We start from the raw sequence: 18551 nt of genomic DNA on the forward strand, positions 1-18551 counted from the left end.
AGTTGCAAACTATGTCGCCTTTGTACGGAAATATCTCGGTTACGTGGTAAACATACTTTGATGTATTTAATCTTTTCTTATTGTTGTTTCATAAACCTATTATAATGTTCTGAAAATCGATTATAATTAATTAAAAATGAAAATGTCCAAACGCAACCCCCATTCTCTCTCTCTCTCTCTCTCTCTCTCTCTCTCTCTCTCTCTCTCTCTCTCATTGTAACAAGATAGTTGGGAAAATCCACGAAAAGCTAGCCTCCTTTTCATTTCATGAAAAATTTATACATCATGTGTCTTCGATCATAGATTCGCAGTACAATATATATATATATATATATATATATATATATATATATATATATATATATATATATATATATATATATATATATATTTGTGTGTGTGTATGTGCACGTATGTATGCATATATGTATGTATCTATGTATATATCTATGTATGCATGTATGCATGCATGTATATATGTATGTATGTATGTATGTATGTATGTATGCGTGTGTGTTTTTTGTGGGGGTGGGGAGCGCGCGCGCGCCCGCTTTCCAGTTCATGTATTGAAATCATTTAGTAAACTTAGCAGGATCTCACTTATGTTGAATATGTATTCCTTATTCCTCCCTGTGCTCTCGCATCGTCTTAATCGATGATCTGCAGGTAATACGTTACTCACTCAATGATAAAGGGAAGGTATGTGTGCCTGTGTCTGTGTCTGTGTCGGTGTCTGTTTGTGTGTGGTGAATCCCTGAAGCTAACTTGATTATTTAATAATAACACACAAAATATGATAGGCTATTTTGTTTATTCGCTGAATCAGGATAATTCACATTCGCTAAACATAATAAGGTTATTGAGACAGAATAATTCTCTCTCTCTCTCTCTCTCTCTCTCACACACACACACACACACACACACACATGGACAAATGAATTTATCATGATCAATATTCAGTGACAGGGCCTTTGCTGGCCAAAACAATGTAAGATTTTTAGACATGATTCGCATCATTCATTACGTTTTTACTAGAACAAAAATTAATGAATTTGCATGCGTATACAATATTTACATTTTTGTTAGAAAATACCCGACAATTGTTATTCGGCTAATACCGTCTGCAGATTTTCTTTAAAACAAGTCGGGGTTGAGAGCTCACATACTTTACGGGGAAAAACCCGATTTTGTTCTTGCTAAAAGGAAAGGTTCTCTTATAAAAACCGAGTGCCAGCCCAAGTACATTGGCATCCGTCAGTTGGTTGACCACCATCCCTGTGGATAAAATGTTAATACATTAGTACATTGCGTGTCAGTGAGTTAAGTTGTTGCTAAAAGTATGGAGCAGCAAGATGTTTTTTATCTTTATTTTTATTGGTATTGTTCCTGCTAAATATACAGTCAGTAGAAAGGAGCTTTCCGTATATTCCGTATTACGAGGAGGATTTAAATCCTGGTTTGAATTTATAAATAGTACTTGTTGAAAAGAAAATGACCCCTTTTCATTTTTCCTGCCTTTATCCGGCTGGGTCATTTACAGACAACTCAGTCACATATATCTACAGAGATTTGTAGAATTTTATATCTTTGGTCAAAATGACGCTACCGATTGGCGATAAAATTAGTGAAGATACAGAGAGAAAATCTAATACTTTTCAGACTGTACTAAATAATGTTATCCCTTTGAAAAACAAAGAAAAAAGATCACCAACACCAATAACAATATCATCCCAAGGAAGGGCAATATATTACAAAGAGTGTCACAAAGGCTGCACCAAAACAATGTTTACTGTATTTCTCAATTGCCAAGCACGATAGTCATTTCAAATGCTATAAAAATTGACCATATTGGAACAATATGCTTTCAGAATGTATTACAATATGATTTGCTTCTCTAGAAGTAAAATATTATGAAATCTTACCTTTTTTGCATGTGAGCTCGTGTTTTCCACTGGCCTTATGATCATGTACAACTGTCACTTGTTGTTTGAGAGGTGTAGACAAGTCTGAAAGATTTAATGAAATATGCACATGTTTCTGTATTAAAAAAATGACCTTAACTGATGAACTGCGATGTTTCACTCATTTGTTCATTGGTCGAGAGGTTAGAATAATTGTACCGTATGTTGGAAAGTCAGACAACCGGTATAGCACACAATGACACGCTTGCTTTGCGCCTCTGCTGTTCTTGGTTCGATGCCGTCTCCGTCACATTTCTTTAAATCGATAGTGTCAACTGCATTCTCTTGTTTCAATCACATCTATTACAACGTTTTCGATATAGGAGAGAGTTTTATATAAGCCAGGAGAACTTCTATAGAAATGAAGTCAAGTTTAAGCTCCAAACAAATTCAGTACTAAACGTTATTGTTTATACCAACCAAGTGTCTGCATTTTTAAGCTGGATTACAAAGGAGTAATGTGCCTGTTTCATATAAATATCTCCAAACATATTTCTTATTTATTTTAATTTATTTATCGATTTTAATATCTAACCTGATGATATCACTTGGGACTGTCTTGTATCTTGGTCGACTTCATGCCATTTAAAGCCAGGAGGCTGAAACACGGAGTCAGCAAGACCAGAATACTCTGGAGAACAAGATAACGAAAATTATTAATAGCGATAATAGTGTCCTTCAAAATAGACGAAAGCGACGACAAAGTAATATGTATTAACTGTTGATGCATGTTAAGTTCGTAGACTTTTGTGTTACACGTTGACATTGGTTGAGTTCTGCACCTGTCAAGTACACGCTCGTAATACTAGATATCAACATTATTAACATTTTTCGTTGTGGACATTTCTTGTCAAACATTTGTTGCATTTTTATGAAGTAAGAGTTTAACGTTGTTTTTTTCTGAGTTCATCGTGGTATAAACTGTCACTTGCCGACTCACACAGCAAATAACACCCGAAGGGCGTTATGTAAGCTGTGTGAGTCGGCAACTGACAGTTTATACCACGATGAACTCAGATAAAACAACGTTAAACTCTTATAATTGAAATTGTAATCATTGGTTATGTTATTTTGTTTGCATCATTGAAAAAACAGAAATCTTAATTGAGCGTAGTAATACATATTTGTGGTTTTTCTGTTACGTAGCTATTTATAGCACTTGGGATGTCCTGCTTGATCGCAATAAGGTCATCATAATACCAGTCCTTCAACCAATGGAAGCCAAATTTTTTCAATTACTTTTTGTTTGTTTGTTAGAATGTTGTTTTTCTTTAATGCTTACTTCATGTCTGCCTTAACTGGCGGTGTTTATCTTATGTTGTACACGTGACTATTTATAGAAGTGGAAAAGTAGTTCTCCTTACAGTTCATACAGAAATGAACGCAATTCGTTTTGATCACGTGGTAACATTCTGACCAATGGAAATGTTACTTTCCTGAACCAGCTACTGGCATTGCAATTATCGTATTATGAACTTCATATTACTGTGTACATGCTGAAATATCTACTTACCCAAATATGACTCTTTGTCATTGCCCTTCTGTGTCATGGATTTTCCTTTCGGTTCAAATCCAAGAACTTGTTTTACGTCTACACCAATGTCAGTGTCCCTCTATTTTGAAAAAGAAAATATATACGTAACCGTTTGACACCTATTTACCTAATTAGTTTGTAACCTATGGAACTGAGTGGTTCTCTTTAAACTACTTAGAATTCAAAGGTTAGTTTCAAGCTGTGAAACTGGTTTTATATAAAACGGAGTTGAATATAAAGATACGTTTGCTGCAGTATTAAAGTTTGGTTCCTATATCAAAGCAGAATAGGAAGAAGAGGGAAAGAATAGTTGGTAAAAGAGTATAGATTATAATGCCCAATCATGAGTAATGCAAGTTTCGACGAAAATCAGAAATAACATTGCATTATAGTCTATTCGTTTTAGGGTCAATCATTAGAAAATCAATACAAGAGACGAGATTTTTACGGAATTTTTCTTCCAAACTCTGTAGAAGCCTTGAAGAAATTAAATTATGTAAATTTCCTTGAAAGAATGACGAAACCTAGTATGATAAAACACTATACAGAATAAATTGAATCATCTTTGATAAAATATCGTCATTTATTACTTACATTTTTTTGTAGTGTTGTGAATAATCGTCTATTGAACTCAAAAAGTGCTTCAACTGCATCATGTGCATTGACACCAAGGACTCGCACAAATGCATCTAAATATCGATTTCTGTAATAATGATAATAAAAATAATAATAATAATAATAACGATTGCAAAAGCTCTATCTTTCTTTTTATACTGATTTATACCATTTCAAGCCTTACAGAAAAGAAAGCAAACATACGGTTAAGAAAATATTCTCCCTTCAGTGGGACGTTAAAATTTAATGTTGTTCATTTGACTTTAGAAGGTAAATTACAGTGACCATTTCACGGGTGTGATACAGCTGAATCCAGATATACACTTACAATGCATTTTTTTTTTCTCTCAATGGGTATAGTGCTAAAGAGGATACAAACAGGCCATGAAGGACGAAAACAAATTTCACAGTTTAGAACGAATATATATATATATATATATATATATATATATATATATATATATATATATATATATATATATATAAACACTGAGTTTCAAAATGATGAAATGTCCACGAACAAAGTGTCAGTAATTTCAAAATGGAAGAAGATAAAGATGGCCGAGATTATCTCTTTCAAGATAAGATAAAGCTCTTCGGCTAACTGCAGATAGAGGAATGTCACTCTCCAATTAGACATCATGTAAATTACAAAGAAATTTCAAAAGAAAGATATTCAGAAAATAGAAAAAATCATTACATAAATCACAACTGTTTTACTCCATTCACAGTTTGGTAAATGTATAAAAATTATATAGTATAGCACGATTCCAGATAAAGATTGCACTTGAGTATCTTAAACGAAGTATAGATTATTGCAATTGCATAAAGAATGCATTCATACCCAACACTATTTTCGGTGGAAGTGAAGGAAGGTTCGATGCACCGAGAGAGCTGTGTTCTCCATGTGTCGAGAAAATACTGTACTTTTCTCACGGCTACTCGCTTGGACACATATTCGTATTTCTCCATAACCTAACAGAAAGTGGATAGGAGATAGAGTAAGAAAAGCGGATTGGAGAATACCTCCAATGATCGATTTTCCTTCTTTTTTTACAATAAATTGTTTTTGAAAGTATAAACAACACTAAGGCATATCAGCAGTACCTTCAACTTCTAAACTGTGCATCGTTTACATGGTTTAGAGAAGAAACAGGATTATAAGGATTGTATATGGAAGATAGGATTATAAGATTTATAGTTGGGAAACATGATTATAGTAACTTGGAGGTTTCCGTGTAACAAATGAACACGTATATAACTGAGCTGAAGAACAATATACATTTTTCATGTAATTTAACTGAGGAAAGACGGCAGCAAAATCCGTGATCACTTTGTATCTCTTGTGAAAAATCTCCAGTGTTTACACATACAAGGGTAGGTGATGGTCAGTCCAAGACTGTTGGTTTATCTTGGGTTCTCAGGTTTCCTCTACCTTAAGTCACTTCATGCCAACATCTGAGCCGCTGAGAGTGTGTTATGTGAATTGTCTGAAGTTATTATTAAACGCATGTAACAATAAGTGAACATTAAAAAGAAACAGCATTACCGTGATCATCTTCACCTTCGAAGTCTGCTCTAATTCTAGGGCCTTCACAAAACAGTTGGCGGCTTCCTTTGCCTTGACCTTAAGGGCCTGTTTTAAGACCTCCTTGGATCCCGTTTGTGACTCTATGCGGATTAACGCGTTCTTATATATCTGTAAAAAAAATGTCAAGAAATGAAATTGTTTTAAAAGTATAACGAATCTCCATAATGTCCATTAATTGAATGAGTTAATGCAACTGACTACCAATAGATTACAAATATAAGAAAACATTTTTCTGCCGACTTGTAGAATTATGAGATTACATTACACCATCGTCGTCGTAGTCATCGTCAGTATTATTATTATTGTTGTTGTTATTCTCGACCTTATTGATGGTGTTTGTCATCAAAGAAAATTACGATCATTCAGATTAGGTAGGAATGAATATACGTGATGAAAAATACGTCTACAAGAGATATATTCCTTTGCATGCATACATGTACATAGTTACATGATACTGAAATTACACAATTTTGCCTTGCCGGCCTGAAGAATTCCTCTGTAGTAAAGACTTTGTTGGAATGAGCAAAGAACCAATATTGTTAAAAACGTCTGTTCAATGCTCTAAGAAATGGCACTGTATTTTTATCCAGGTGAATATAGGTACATAATAGTTTCGTATTCTCACCCGCCGCCTGTCCTCAGTCTGTTCGTATGCCTGTATGTACGTTTTTCTGGTCTTCTTAAGGGCTTTTCTCAGAATGTTCAAGATCATCTTCTCCTCGGAACATAAAGAGAATCTGAAATGGAACATTTGTAAAGTATTTACCAAATTAAGGATGTTTTGAGAACATTTAAAATAACAAGTAAGCCACTAGACAAATGCACCTCTAAACTGTATGAAAAGAAACTAGAAAGAAGTTCGAAATGTCACTAAAATTTGAGAGACATTTTAGGTTTTGCTTACAGAGAGAGAAATCTTCGGTCTCGTGTAGATCATTTACGATTACAACGCTTGTATTATCAAATAATTTCCAATTTTAATTGATATAAAACTCAGCTTGAATCTTTATAGTCAAAGAGAAACGTTGTGAATTTAAATTCTATTAAAAAGAAAACGAATTTACCCAAGCAGCAGATAACGTTTAACATAATTTGGACAGACGAATTCCATCCCATTCCAAACAAACACCAGTCATCAAATATCTAGTTTTCTATTAATCAAACAGAACTTTGATCAATATGTGCACCAAACGGAAGACGAAACCCTTGAATTTAACGGTATAAAATAAATTAGTAGATTTCAAGACGTATAGTGCACTAGAACAAATTATACTTCCTATACTAACTTCCTTAAGACTCTGGATGCGTCCAGGCATATAGAGACGTCCTTTTCGACATCCAAATGTTGCATAGCAACACCATAAAAGAAGGAAGGGAAAGCTCTGGAGATGACAGGATAATCTGAAGTAACGAAAAGCAAGCGTTACAGATTATAACCTTTAAAGATTGAAAATAATAAATGAAATCAGTACAATTTAACTGTCAATCACAAAAGGTGTTGTAGGAGTGCGTGTGTGTGGTTTGGATTTTTAACGTAGCTTTAACAATTTTTCAGTCATATCGCTACGATGTCTGCAGTGTGATAGTTTAGAGTGATCTCTAGCACTGGGGCATCATGCCGCAGACAAGCCAGGCAGCTGTTAGTACCATTTTTGTAAGTCATTGGTATCACTGGGCCGGGGATCGAACCCACGACCTCCCGCATCCGAGGCGGACGCTCTAACCACTAGGCCACCGAATGGTTGTTTTAGGAGAAGATATGTCAGATATATATCAATTACTTGTAATGTGTTGCTAGAATATTGAGAGAGAGAGAGAGAATATGTAGTGAGATATATACCTCTGGCCATCTCCAGACGTGTTTGAAGCTTCTCGTTCCAGGCCAGAGCCTTCGTCTCACACCAATCTTGGCTGAGAGCTCTCTCCTCCAGAACATCCACCCAGAAGTCAAAGTCACTTAAACAGAAATAGGAATTATAATGAGTTACATATAACTATAATCAATCGGATTAAAATTATTCATTATTTGGGATGAGGTTAGATCAACAGTAAATGAGTCTGCTTAATTACGTTATCTTCACGTGAAAACTATCGGAATATTTTCTTTCAGTCAAGTGAGTGGTGTCTTTTTTAATTTGTTGATGCGGCCTTCAAAACGAAAAGAGTAGTGCTTCGACTCTGCAGTTGCCGGTTAGTTTGCTTGACTGAGTGCAATGATGTGTGTCTGCTGATTGAAAGCCGTCGTGTGATTTTGAATAGTTTTAGTTCTCCGTTTTCCATTATCTAAACTTTCACATTAATCTGTCATTATTATATTTATTTAGCTCTAGATAAATAAGGAATTAAACAGAACCTTTAAACTTGAGCGATGGAACAAAAATATGGTCCTACAGTAGGAAAAGGAAAAAAGCACTTATTTTGAAAGTATTTCTTTGATTTATTTGAAGCTACGTATGGTTGTCGGGTCATGCTGAAATAAACAAGCACCATTCGTGTAATATAATGAAACCAACGCGTTCTTTTACAGAGCTCTATTTTGATGACTATGTAATAGGCAGAATGGCAATAATTTATCTTTGATCTCGAGATTAATAATCAATTTAAACAATGAGAATGCAAATGCACATGCCGAATCTCTTTTTCGACCTACTTACCATAAACAATAGATACTATTGATAGTAGCGTTTGGTTACCTCGAATGCTATGTAAATGGTGTGTGTGTGGTGTCGATATGTGGGGAGGAGAGTCAACCAACCATTCATTTTCTTTCACAATTTTATGCTATTATTTATAAATTACTCACGTTAATGCTGAATATGACTTCGGGAGATCACTCATTACTTGAAAATCCACCATTTCATCAAATTTGAAAAGATTAGACTTGGAAAATCAGAGATTTCTTTCTGTCAACGTGAACACGTTTAGCAAGCTTTCTGCACAACGTAAGGATAAGAAACGTCCTCTTGGAAACGCTGCGTCATAGATTACGTCACTAATGAGTGACGCAGTTTTTCGTCATTCTCAGCTAAACGTTTCGACGAAGGCCTCTCGCTGATTATGATTTTGATTTCGATATGATTATAATTGGTAGCTTGAATGAAGGAACATAAAGCTAATTAAATATTAATTGTTCGTTTTCATTTCTCTTTTTGAGTCCGATGAAAGCAGTATCTAAAACTATAATTTGCAGCTTACCTAGTCATTGCTTGTTGCTGTTTTCCATAAACATAGACATACCCACACTTTCCCCACTCAGTTCCTGTAACTTCGTCTCACAACACACACATTTTAAAGGGACGCGGTGCTTTGCTTAAAGAGCCTGTCAACCCTTCCAGCATACCTTCAAATATTAGCTTCGTACCTTTTTTCTTTTCTACTTCTTTTTTCGGGAGGGGGTAGTGATGAAAGGTAATTGTCAACTACATTTTCTCTTTTGTTTGTTTAAATATATTTAATTTTCTTTCGATGTATCAGCAATACATATCCAACGAAATTTCAGCCACACTACCTGAAAGTAACATAGAGGTATACCAACATTCTCTCCAATGTACATGTTGCAAATGTAACCAACTTCACCTTATACCCACTACTCTTTCAGAAGTTCATAATATCTGTAGATCGCATCCTCACGCATCAGATTCTGGAGGTCCCCGGTTCGAACTCCGGCCGAGTCATACCAAAGACTTACGATAATGGTAGTAACAGCTGCCTCGCTAGGCCCTCAGCATTAAAAGCTTAGTGCTAGGACTGGCCGGCCTGGTGTAAGGATAATATGACATTATGGGACATCATGCTACATGTCTGCGGCATGATGCCCTAGTTCTAGACATCACTATAAACTGCCACACTAAAGACATCGTAGCGATATGAGTGAAAAATTGTTAAAGCTACGTTAAAAATCCATATCACACACACACACACACACACACACACACATGCTGTAATATCATAAATGGAGAATCAGTCTGATTTTGTTGTGTTCGGTATTTGATTTGGATTAGAATTATTTATTCCAATAATTTATATGTGGTATTACAAAGTGCTCAATAATATTCTTGTACAGTGATACTAACTTGGAATTATAGTCAATTCAAACAAGGATATATTGGGTTATATTTTTGTGATTCATCGAAAGACTGTTGGCACATCATAACACATCAGGCACTTGTTACGTTACATTTCGAGAATACAGGCACATCAATTATGAATCGTTTCTATGATAAATGCATTTGCATTATTTCGATTAAAGTGGTTGTTTATCTTGACTCATCCGTATTTTTGTGCAAAATTGAATGAGCATGTAACACTCAAGTTTAATAAAGAAATATAAGATAGAGATTTGCGTCTGTGCCACGAGTGTGTGTGTGTGTGTGTGTGTGTGTGTGTGTGTGTGTGTGTGTGTGTGTGTGTGTGTGTGCGTGTCTTTGTGATTCGGTTGTTAAGGTAGCTTTAAATATTTTCAGTCATATCGCTACGATGTCTGCAGTGTGGCAATTTATTGTGATGTCTAGCACTGGGGCATCATACCGAAGACAAGTAGCATCATTACCCACTAAGCAACATCATGCTGAAACCAGGCCAACCAGTCCAAACACTAACATCTTAATGCTGAGCGACAAGCATTGCCATTTGTATGTCTTTAGTATGACTCGGCCGTGATTCGCACCCGCGACCTCCCGCATCCGACGTGGACGCTCTAATCATTTAGACCACGGGATAGGCCCATAAGACAGCAGCGTTACATTATATATTAATGATATACGACGAGGTGCAAAAAGTTTTCATTAAGAAGCCTCGTCTCCTTTTAATGAAATATTTATACAGCGAGTGGTATATCATTGATACAGCGTAGATACTATACATACATACGAACCTCACATCCCTGCCGATTGTGTTCGCTACAAAATGTAGTTCTGTGCCTTTTGTGGCTATTTTTTTATCTATTGATGTATACATGTAACAATAATCCCCGTTTTCTAAATGAATCTAATAAGGTAGACAATTTGATCGCAATCATTTCTTTTTTCCGTTCCCAAAACACTCTCATGTATTAGTTACAAAATATGCAGAAATCTGGAGTGAGAGAGAAAAAGAATTAGTCCTGGATGAAAAACTTGAAATAAAACTTACACCAAGTGATTTCCAACAATATGGTTCCTTGTAAAGCTATGAGTGCACTTTCCTTGGGATTTATTTACAGTGTTTATGTAATAATTGATACAAAGTTGCAAACTATGTCGCCTTTGTACGGAAATATCTCGGTTACGTGGTAAACATACTTTGATGTATTTAATCTTTTCTTATTGTTGTCTCATAAACCTATTATAATGTTCTGAAAACCGATTATAATAAATTAAAAATGAAAATGTCCAAACGCAACCCCCCTTCTCTCTCTCTCTCTCTCTCTCTCTCTCTCTCTCTCTCTCTCTCATTGTACCAAGATAGTTGGGAAAATCCACGAAAAGCTAGCCTCCTTTTCATTTTATGAAAAATTTATACATCATGTGTCTTCGATCATAGATACGCAGTACATTATATATATATATATATATATATATATATATATATATATATATATATATATATATATATATATATATATATATATATATATATATTTGTGTGTGTGTATGTGCACGTATGTATGCATATATGTATGTATGTATATATCTATGTATGCATGCATGCATGCATGTATATATGTATGTATGCATGCATGCATGCATGCATGTATGTATGTATGTATGTATGTATGCGTGTGTGTTTTTTGTGGGGGTGGGGAGCGCGCGCGCGCCCGCTCTCCAGTTCATGTATTGAAATCATTTAGTAAACTTAGCAGGATCTCACTTATGTTGAATATGTATTCCTTATTCCTGCCTGTGCTCTCGCATCGTCTTAATCGATGATCTGCAGGTAATACGTTACTCACTCAATGATAAAGGGAAGGTGTGTGTGCCTGTGTCTGTGTCGGTGTCTGTTTGTGTGTGGTGAATCCCTGAAGCTAACTTGATGATTTAATAATAACACACAAAATACGATAGGCTATTTTGTTTATTCGCTGAATCAGGATAATTCACATTCGTAAAACATAATATGGTTATTGAGACAGAATAATTCTCTCTCTCTCTCTCTCACACACACACACACACACACACACACACACACACACATGGACAAATGAATTTATCATGATCAATATTCAGTACAGGGCCTTTGCTGGCCAAAACAATGTAAGATTTTTAGACATGATTCGCATTATTCATTACGTTTTTACTAGAACAAAAATTAATGAATTTGCATGCGTATACAATATTTACATTTTTGTTAGAAAATACCCGACAATTGTTATTCGGCTAATACCGTCTGCAGCTTTTCTTTAAAACAAGTCGGGGTTGAGAGCTCACACACTTTACGGGGAAAAACCCGATTTTGTTCTTGCTGAAAGGAAAGGTTCTCTTATAAAAACCGAGTGCCAGCCCAAGTTCATTGGCATCCGTCAGTTGGTTGACCACCATCCCTGTGGATAAAATGTTGATACATTAGTACATTGCGTGTCAGTGAGTTAAGTTGTTGCTAAAAGTATGGAGCAGCAAGATGTTTTTATTTTTATTTTTATTGGTATTGTTCCTGCTAAATATACAGTCAGTAGAAAGGAGGTTTCCGTATATTCCGTATTACGAGGAGGATTTAAATCCTGGTTTGAATTTATAAATAGTACTTGTTGAAAAGAAAATGACCCCTTTTCATTTTTCCTGCCTTTATCCGGCTTGGTAATTAACAGACAATTCAGTCAGATATATCTACAGAGATTAGTATAATTTTATATCTTTGGTCAAAATGACGCTACCGATTAGCGATAAAATTAGTTGAGATACAGAGAGAAAATCTAATACTTTTCAGACTGTACTAAATAATGTTATCCCTTTGAAAAACAAAGAAAAAAGATCACCAACACCAATAACAATATCATCCCAAGGAAGGGCAATATATTACAAAGAGTGTCACAAAGGCTGCACCAAAACAATGTTTACTGTATTTCTCAATTGCCAAGCACGATAGTCATTTCAAATGCTATAAAAATTGACCATATTGGAACAATATGCTTTCAGAATGTATTACAATATGATTTGCTTCTCTAGAAGTAAAATATTATGAAATCTTACCTTTTTTGCATGTGAGCTCGTGTTTTCCACTGGCCTTATGATCATGTACAACTGTCACTTGTTGTTTGAGAGGTGTAGACAAGTCTGAAAGATTTAATGAAATATGCACATGTTTCTGTATTAAAAAATGACCTTAACTGATGAACTGCGATGTTTCACTCATTTGTTCATTGGTCGAGAGGTTAGAATAATTGTACAGTATGTTGGAAAGTCAGACAACCGGTATAGCACACAATGACACGCTCGCTTTGCGCCTCTGCTGTTCTTGGTTCGATGCCGTCTCCGTCACATTTCTTTAAATCGATAGTGTCAACTGCATTCTCTTGTTTCAATCACATTTAACGCCTCTATTACAACGTTTTTGATATAGGAGAGAGTTTTATATAAGCCAGGAGAACTTCTATAGAAATGAAGTCAAGTTTAAGCTCCAAACAAATTCAGTACTAAACGTTATTGTTTATACCAACCAAGTGTCTGCATTTTTAAGCTGGATTACAAAGGAGTAATGTGCCTGTTTCATATAAATATCTTCAAACATATTTCTTATTTATTTTAATTTATTTATCGATTTTAATATCTAACCTGATGATATCACTTGGGACTGTCTTGTATCTTGGTCGACTTCATGCCATTTAAAGCCAGGAGGCTGAAACACGGAGTCAGCAAGACCAGAATACTCTGGAGAACAAGATAACGAAAATTATTAATAGCGATAATAGTGTCCTTCAAAATAGACGAAAGCGACGACAAAGTAATATGTATTAACTGTTGATGCATGTTAAGTTCGTAGACTTTTGTGTTACACGTTGACATTGGTTGAGTTCTGCACCTGTCAAGTACACGCTCGTAATACTAGATATCAACATTATTAACATTTTTCGTTGTGGACATTTCTTGTCAAACATTTGTTGCATTTTTATGAAGTAAGAGTTTAACGTTGTTTTTTTCTGAGTTCATCGTGGTATAAACTGTCACTTGCCGACTCACACAGCAAATAACACCCGAAGGGCGTTATGTAAGCTGTGTGAGTCGGCAACTGACAGTTTATACCACGATGAACTCAGATAAAACAACGTTAAACTCTTATAATTGAAATTGTAATCATTGGTTATGTTATTTTGTTTGCATCATTGAAAAAACAGAAATCTTAATTGAGCGTAGCAATACATATTTGTGGTTTTTCTGTTACGTAGCTATTTATAGCACTTGGGATGTCCTGCTTGATCGCAATAAGGTCATCATAATACCAGTCCTTCAACCAATGGAAGCCAAATTTTTTGTTTGTTTGTTAGAATGTTGTTTTTCTTTAATGCTTACTTCATGTCTGCCTTAACTGGCGGTGTTTATCTTATGTTGTACACGTGACTATTTATAGAAGTGGAAAAGTAGTTCTCCTTACAGTTCATACAGAAATGAACGCAATTCGTTTTGATCACGTGGTAACATTCTGACCAATGGAAATGTTACTTTCCTGAACCAGCTACTGGCATTGCAATTATCGTATTATGAACTTCATATTACTGTGTACATGCTGAAATATCTACTTACCCAAATATGACTCTTTGTCATTGCCCTTCTGTGTCATGGATTTTCCTTTCGGTTCAAATCCAAGAACTTGTTTTACATCTACACCAATGTCAGTGTCCCTCTATTTTGTAAAAGAAAATATATACATAACCGTTTGACACCTATTTACCTAATTAGTTTGTAACCTATGGAACTGAGTGGTTCTCTTTAAACTACTTAGAATTCAAAGGTTAGTTTCAAGCTGTGAAACTGGTTTTATATAAAACGGAGTTGAATATAAAGATACGTTTGCTGCAGTATTAAAGTTTGGTTCCTATATCAAAGCAGAATAGGAAGAAGAGGGAAAGAATAGTTGATAAAAGAGTATAGATTATAATGCCCAATCATGAGTAATGCAAGTTTCGACGAAAATCAGAAATAACATTGCATTATAGTCTATTCGTTTTAGGGTCAATCATTAGAAAGTCAATACAAGAGACGAGATTTTTTACGGAATTTTTCTTCCAAACTCTGTAGAAGCCTTGAAGAAATTAAATTATGTAAATTGCCTTGAAAGAATGACGAAACCTAGTATGATAAAACACTATACAGAATAAATTGAATCATCTTTGATAAAATATCGTCATTTATTACTTACATTTTTTTGTAGTGTTGTGAATAATCGTCTATTGCACTCAAAAAGTGCTTCAACTGCATCATGTGCATTGACATCAAGGACTCGCACAAATGCATCTAAATATCGATTTCTGTAATAATGATAATAAAAATAATAATAATAATAATAACGATTGCAAATACTCTATCTTTCTTTTTATACTGATTTATACCATTTCAAGCCTTTCAGAAAAGAAAGCAAAAATACGGTTAAGAAAATATTCTCCCTTCAGTGGGACGTTAAAAATTAATGTTGTTCATTTGACTTTAGAAGGTAAATTATAGTGACCATTTCACGGGTGTGATACAGCTGAATCCAGATATACACTTACAATGCTTTTTTTTTCTCTCAATGGGTATAGTGCTAAAGAGGATACAAACAGGCCATGAAGGACGAAAACAAATTTCACAGTTTAGAACGAATATATATATATATATATATATCTATATATATATATATATATATATATATATATATATATATATATATATATATATATATATATATATATATATATATATATATATATATAAGCACTGAGATTCAAAATGATGAACTGTCCACGAACAAAGTGGCAGTAATTTCAAAATGGAAGAAGATAAAGATGGCCGAGATTATCTCTTTCAAGATAAGATAAAGCTCTTCGGCTAACTGCAGATACAGGAATGTCACTCTCCAATTAGACATCATGTAAATTACAAAGAAATTTCAAAAGAAAGATATTCAGAAAATAGAAAAAATCATTACATAAATCACAACTGTTTTACTCCATTCACGGTTTGGTAAATGTATAAAAATTATATAGTATAGCACGATTCCAGATAAAGATTGCACTTGAGTATCTTAAACGAAGTATAGATTATTGCAATTGCATAAAGAATGCATTCATACCCAACACTATTTTCGGTGGAAGTGAAGGAAGGTTCGATGCACCGAGAGAGCTGTGTTCTCCATGTGTCGAGAAAATACTGTACTTTTCTCACGGCTACTCGCTTGGACACATATTCGTATTTCTCCATAACCTAACAGAAAGTGGATAGGAGATAGAGTAAGAAAAGGGGATTGGAGAATACCTCCACTGATCGATTTTCCTTCTTTTTTTACAATAAATTGTTTTTGAAAGTATAAACAACACTAAGGCATATCAGCAGTACCTTCAACTTCTAAACTGTGCATCGTTTACATGGTTTAGAGAAGAAACAGGATTATAAGGATTGTATATAGAAGATAGGATTATAAGATTTATAGTTGGGAAACATGATTATAGTAACTTGGAGGTTTCCGTGTAACAAATGAACACGTATACAAGTGAGCTGAAGAACAATATACATTTTTCATGTAATTTAACTGAGGAAAGACGGCAGCAAAATCCGTGATCACTTTGTATCTCTTGTGAAAAATCTCCAGTGTTTACACGTACAAGGGTAAGTGATGGTCAGTCCAAGACTGTTGGTTTATCTTGGGTTCTCAGGTTTCCTCTACCTTAAGTCACTTCATGCCAACATCTGAGCCGCTGAGAGTGTGTTATGTGAATTGTCGGAAGTTATTATTAAACGCATGTAACAATAAGTGAACATTAAAAAGAAACAGCATTACCGTGATCATCTTCACCTTCGAAGTCTGCTCTAATTCTAGGGCCTTCACCAAACGGTTGGCGGCTTCCCTTGCCTTGACCTTAAGGGCCTGTTTTAAGACCTCCTTGGATCCCGTTTGTGACTCTATGCGGATTAACGCGTTCTTATATATCTGTAAAAAAAAATGTCAAGAAATGAAATTGTTTTAAAAGTATAACGAATCTCCATAATGTCCATTAATTGAATGAGTTAATGCAACTGACTACCAATAGATTACAAATATAAGAAAACATTTTTCTGCCGACTTGTAGAATTATGAGATTACATCACACCATCGTCGTCGTAGTCATCGTCAGTATTATTATTATTGTTGTTGTTATTCTCGACCTTATTGATGGTGTTTGTCATCAAAGAAAATTACGATCATTCAGATTAGGTAGGAATGAATATACGTGATGAAAAATACGTCTACAAGAGATATATTCCTTTGCATGCATACATGTACATAGTTACATGATACTGAAATTACACAATTTTGCCTTGCCGGCCTGAAGAATTTCTCTGTAGTAAAGACTTTGTTGGAATGAGCAAAGAACCAATATTGTAAAAAACGTCTGTTCAATGCTCTAAGAAATAACACTGTATTTTTATCCAGGTGAATATAGGTACATAATAGTTTCGTATTCTCACCCGCCGCCTGTCCTCAGTCTGTTCGTATGCCTGTATGTACGTTTTTCTGGTCTTCTTAAGGGCTTTTCTCAGAATGTTCAAGATCATCTTCTCCTCGGAACATAAAGAGAATCTGAAATGGAACATTTGTAAAGTATTTACCAAATTAAGGATGTTTTGAGAACATTTAAAATAACAAGTAAGCCACTAGACAAATGTACCTCTAAACTGTATGAAAAGAAACTAGAAAGAAGTTCGAAATGTCACTAAAATTTGAGAGACATTTTAGGTTTTGCTTACAGAGAGAGGAATCTTCGGTCTCGTGTAGATCATTTACGATTACAACGCTTGTATTATCAAATAATTTCCAATTTTAATTGATATAAAACTCAGCTTGAATCTTTATAGTCAAAGAGAAACGTTGTGAAAATTTAAATTCTATTAAAAAGAAAACGAATTTACCCAAGCAGCAGATAACCTTTAACATAATTTGGACAGACGAATTCCATCCCATTCCAAACAAACACCAGTCATCAAATATCTAGTTTTCTATTAATCAAACAGAACTTTGATCAATATGTGCACCAAACGGAAGACGAAACCCTTGAATTTAACAGTATAAAATAAATTAGTAGATTTCAAGACGTATAGTGCACTAGAACAAATTATACTTCCTATACTAACTTCCTTAAGACTCTGGATGCGTCCAGGCATATAGAGACGTCCTTTTCGACATCCAAATGTTGTAAAAGAAGGAAGAGAAAGCTCTGGAGATGACAGGATAATCTGAAGTAACGAAAAGCAAGCGTTACAAATTATAACCTTTAAAGATTGAAAATAATAAATGAAATCAGTACAATTTAACTGTCAATCACAAAAGGTGTTATAGGAGTGCGTGTGTGTGGTTTGGATTTTTAACGTAGCTTTAACAATTTTTCAGTCATATCGCTACGATGTCTGCAGTGTGATAGTTTAGAGTGATCTCTAGCACTGGGGCATCATGCCGCAGACAAGCCAGGCAGCTGTTAGTACCATTTTTGTAAGTCATTGGTATCACTGGGCCGGGGATCGAACCCACGACCTCCCGCATCCGAGGCGGACGCTCTAACCACTAGGCCACCGAATGGTTGTTTTAGGAGAAGATATGTCAGATATATATCAATTACTTGTAATGTGTTGCTAGAATATTGAGAGAGAGAGAGAGAGAGAATATGTAGTGAGATATATACCTCTGGCCATCTCCAGACGTGTTTGAAGCTTCT

Source organism: Sinohyriopsis cumingii, chromosome 2 (genome assembly GCF_028554795.1).
Source record: "Sinohyriopsis cumingii isolate HCF-2022 chromosome 2, ASM2855479v2, whole genome shotgun sequence".
NCBI lineage: Eukaryota > Metazoa > Mollusca > Bivalvia > Unionida > Unionidae > Sinohyriopsis > Sinohyriopsis cumingii.